We start from the raw sequence: 5,000 nt of genomic DNA, 5'->3' as shown, positions 1-5,000 counted from the left end.
CGGCCGCCCGGGAGTGTGTCCCGGGGGCCCGCGCGAACACGCAAGCGTCCGCTCAATTATTCTGCAAACAGGAGGAGGCTGAGCTCCCCTGCACAATACACCTCGAAACCCTCTCAGGTCCCGGCGGCGCGCAGCGCCGTCCTAAGTACTTGGTCGGGTTCGAGAGAGGCGCAATCGCCCGGAGTTTGGCGAGTAGACGCTTTAGGTGCGACCACCCGTGCTCCCAACTGAGCTTGCCGCTGCCGACAGAGGCCCGGGAGCGTGCTGTCGTGGCATTGCCGGCGGGAGACAACACGCGCCACCTACGGTGGCCGGCAGCTCCAACGCCAGCGCCACAGAAGGACAAAAGCCCCACTTGGGTGCCGAAGCGAACTCTCCCAGCACAGCGCACGCGCCAACACGTCCGCACAGCTGCGATACAATCCACCTGCGAGAACCGCAGAGGCGACCGAGCAGCAGACGGCGTCGCGGCGCCGAGCGCCGGGCGGCGGCGCATCCTCAGCGCACACAGTCCTCAATCGGACCAGCACACTGCAGATGTCCACCGCGCTTCGCACCGGGCCCGCGAGGACCTACTTTGGCCGCACGGCGCCGCGTGCAGGGTGCGCCGGCGCGCAGCTGCGCCGCCTGCCGCCTCCGTCGGCCGGCGCGCCTGCCACTGGCCGCCCCCACCAGCCGGCTGTAGCGCGTGCGCCCACGCACCGCGCGGCCAGCACGCCGGAAGGCCCCCCCTCACCGGCCGGGGACGGTCCCACCCAGCCACCGCCGCGTATCGCTTCACACCCACATGCCATTCACGTTCGTGGGCATGGTGGGTATCGCTGAAACAACCGGTTGGTAGCTCAACCGATCGTCGCCATCACTGATTCACCTCTAGCGAGAACAACCGCACCACAACGGTTTACCAGTTCTTCATTTGCGTAACGTCACCAGCAAACGTAGACGTCCATCGCCATTTGCAAATTCAACGATTGTTGCATGCCTGTGTCAGGTGTCACGACACACTATGTCTGCCCACATACACGCAACAACATGTGCACGCTTCGCGAACACGTGGAAGGTGGCCCCCGTACGTATGCGATGTCCATTGCGCGAACGACTGTCAACCGGCCTCTGTCGCATGTCGCAGATGTGGAACGCAGTGCACCATGCTATCACGGTGTGTGAGAAGAGACGACTACGTCTGACAACACGCGCCACTACATCAACAGACGGCTCATGCTGATCGCCATCCACGGCATACCATACTGCAATCCAGCTCTTATAGGGAGACGACACGTAGCTGAGTGCACAATATTTGGACCGTATGGTTCGCCGTTGTTGGCGCAGTCGTGGTACGGTCACACATGTACCACGATGTATCATTCAGTACATGAGGACCAATGTGCGGTACAGTGTGTGATTTGGACGTACAACATCAGCGGACAGTTGCCACAAGCCGTACCACAACGTAGGCTGTGCTTCGCCATGCGAATGCCAATGAACAACTGCGAAGGGCATTGAGCATGTACGTCCTGCCGCCATCCGCATTACAGTGTATAGCTGCAAGGTGTTTAACATGAAGCGATACTCTGGGGACCGGGCAGTGCGAGTAGCAAACTATATTGCGGGGGTTGCAGTTAGGCAACACTACACTAATTTAACGCGTCGTATGACAATTACAGAGCAGGTTAAGGCCCAACGTGTGTTGGGTTAAGGCCCAACGTGTGTTGGGTTAAGGCCCAACGTGTGTTGGGTTAAGGCCCAACGTGTGTTGGGTTAAGGCCCAACGTGTGTTGGGTTAAGGCCCAACGTGTGTTGGGTTAAGGCCCAACGTGTGTTGGGTTAAGGCCCAACGTGTGTTGGGTTAAGGCCCAACGTGTGTTGGGTTAAGGCCCAACGTGTGTTGGGTTAAGGCCCAACGTGTGTTGGGTTAAGGCCCAACGTGTGTTGGGTTAAGGCCCAACGTGTGTTGGGTTAAGGCCCAACGTGTGTTGGGTTAAGGCCCAACGTGTGTTGGGTTAAGGCCCAACGTGTGTTGGGTTAAGGCCCAACGTGTGTTGGGTTAAGGCCCAACGTGTGTTGGGTTAAGGCCCAACGTGTGTTGGGTTAAGGCCCAACGTGTGTTCGGGTTAAGGCCCAACGTGTGTTGGGTTAAGGCCCAACGTGTGTTGGGTTAAGGCCCAACGTGTGTTGGGTTAAGGCCCAACGTGTGTTGGGTTAAGGCCCAACGTGTGTTGGGTTAAGGCCCAAACGTGTGTTGGGTTAAGGCCCAACGTGTGGTTGGGTTAAGGCCCAAGTGTGTGGGTTAAGGCGCAACATAGGTTAGGTTAAGGCGCAACATAGGTTAGGTTAAGGCGCAACATAGGTTAGGTAAGGCGCAACATAGGTTAGGTTAAGGCGCAACATAGGTTAGGTTAAGGCGCAACATAGGTTAGGTTAAGGCGCAACATAGGTTAGGTTACGGCGCAACATAGGTTAGGTTAAGGCGCAACATAGGTTAGGTTAAGGCGCAACATAGGTTAGGTTACGGCGCAACATAGGTTAGGTTAAGGCGCAACATAGGTAGGTTAAGCGAAGTTAGGTAGGCGCGAACATAGGTTAGGTTAAGGCGCAACATAGGTTAGGTTAAGGCGCAGACATAGGTTAGGTTAAGGCGCAACCATAGGTTAGGTTAAGGCGCAACATAGGTTAGGTTAAGGCGCAACATAGGTTAGGTTAAGGCGCAACATAGGTTAGGTTACGGCGCAACATAGGTTAGGTTACGGCGCAACATAGGTTCAGGTTTAAGGCGCAACATAGGTTAGGTTAAGGCGCAACATAGGTTAGGTTATGGCGCAACATAGGTTAGGTTAAGGCGCAACATAGGTTAGGTTACGGCGCACATGGTTAGGTTAAGGCGCAACATAGGTTAGGTTAAGGCGCAACATAGGTTAGGTTAAGGCGCAACATAGGTTAGGTTAAGGCGCAACATAGGTTAGGTTAAGGCGCAACATAGGTTAGGTTAAGGCGCAACATAGGTTAGGTTAAGGCGCAACATAGGTTAGGTTAAGGCGCAACATGGGTTAGGTTAAGGCGCAACATGGGTTAGGTTGAGGCGCAACATGGGTTAGGTTAAGGCGCAACATGGGTTAGGTTAAGGCGCAACATGGGTTAGGTTAAGGCGCAACATGGGTTAGGTTAAGGCGCAACATGGGTTAGGTTAAGGCGCAACATGGGTTAGGTTAAGGCGCAACATGGGTTAGGTTAAGGCGCAACATGGGTTAGGTTAAGGCGCAACATGGGTTAGGTTAAGGCGCAACATGGGTTAGGTTAAGGCGCAACATGGGTTAGGTTAAGGTACAATATGGGTTAGGTTAAGGTACAATATGGGTTAGGTTAAGGTACAATATGGGTTAGGTTAAGGTACAATATGGGTTAGGTTAAGGTACAATATGGGTTAGGTTAAGGTACAATATGGGTTAGGTTAAGGTACAATATGGGTTAGGTTAAGGTACAATATGGGTTAGGTTAAGGTACAATATGGGTTAGGTTAAGGTACAATACGGGTTAGGTTAAGGTACAATACGGGTTAGGTTAAGGTACAATACGGGTTAGGTTAAGGTACAATACGGGTTAGGTTAAGGTACAATACGGGTTAGGTTAAGGTACAATACGGGTTAGGTTAAGGTACAATACGGGTTAGGTTAAGGCACTTGGGGGGGGGGGGGGGCCCGGTTTGTTGATTGTGATTATCGTAAGTAAATGACTGCGGCATCATCTGATTTGCCACGTCAGGGTGCACCTTTGGCTCATAACAGGCGGCGCTCTGATTCCATGCTTGTGGCAGACCTGTGTCTTTCATTCCTGCCATTGTTTGTGTGGTGTGACAGGAGGCAGTATTGTGATGTTGGGTGCACCCCTGTCTGGGACATGTGTGGGTGTTGGTGGCTTAGCTGAGCAATGGTGGTTGTCGGAAGGGTGGGATATTCTGTTTTCCGAGTGGACCTCCCGGTCTGGTTATGATAGTGTGGATTGTCTAATGTGGCAGAGAGGATGCACTGGGTGTTGTTCCATGCTGGTGCTTACATATTGTCTGTGTGCCTGTTACAGGCAGAGAGTAGTGCGTGATAAGAGTGTCTGGCTGACGTGTGATTGTGAGCAGAGTCTTTCAGCATGTATACGGACAGGTCTATACATTATCTGTATTCTGATGGCTCTATCTATTACTAATCAGCGCCGTGTATACGTTTAATCCGGTTCCAGTCGAAACTATTGTATCTCTGTACATTAGTGACACGGCGAGCCCGCTATGTAGTTACTCGTCTCGGCAGCTTCCACCGGTGTATGGCAAATGATTATAAGGAATCAGTCTAGTCGTCAATACCGATAGTCTGACGTCACATGTCTGGGGTGGGGGACGCTGCGCCCTTCCGGTGGGTCATGGCCTAGGAAGACTCTTCCCACGCAGGGGGGCTTGGACTGTCATTGACTCTTCCGAGTAATATACTTGCCGTACGTTTTTGCGACTGCGAGTGCAACGCTCACCGGTACCGACATGGATGGAGCGCCTCCTAGCTGCCGCTGAGCATCTGCATTCGTACAGCGAGCAACGCGATCGCGTCTGTAGCTCGTACGTGGTACGGCTCGCAGCTCATGTATATGGACAGCGGGAATGTCGCATATTGGACATAACTCTTCATGAAACGCACGTTATAGGGGTGGATTGCACATTGCGAGTGCGAGCAAAGTCCGCCGTTCATCCGCTGGAGTTGCGAGTTGGGCGGTTGGGGTGGGGCACGAACGGGTGCAGGTGGAGTGATTGCCGGTCCACGACTTCGTGCGGCAGAGGCGCTGGCGTTGGGGTGGGGTCGAAAGAAGGGCACTGTGGGCCCATCGCTGTCTTAGTCGGCTTGGCGTCTCATAGATGACGGTATCGTCGTTGCAGGAGGTCATGTTGCGGGAGACCTACAGATGGCGGTATGTTTTGCGGTGCGCTCGACATGGCGGACGTAGTGTTGTCAGATTCGCATAGATGGAGG

The sequence above is a fragment of the Schistocerca americana genome, unplaced genomic scaffold (assembly GCF_021461395.2).
Source record: "Schistocerca americana isolate TAMUIC-IGC-003095 unplaced genomic scaffold, iqSchAmer2.1 HiC_scaffold_501, whole genome shotgun sequence".
NCBI classification, from domain to species: Eukaryota; Metazoa; Arthropoda; class Insecta; order Orthoptera; family Acrididae; genus Schistocerca; species Schistocerca americana.
The sequence above is the reverse complement of the archived record's forward strand: the minus strand, read 5'-3'. Positions refer to the sequence as shown.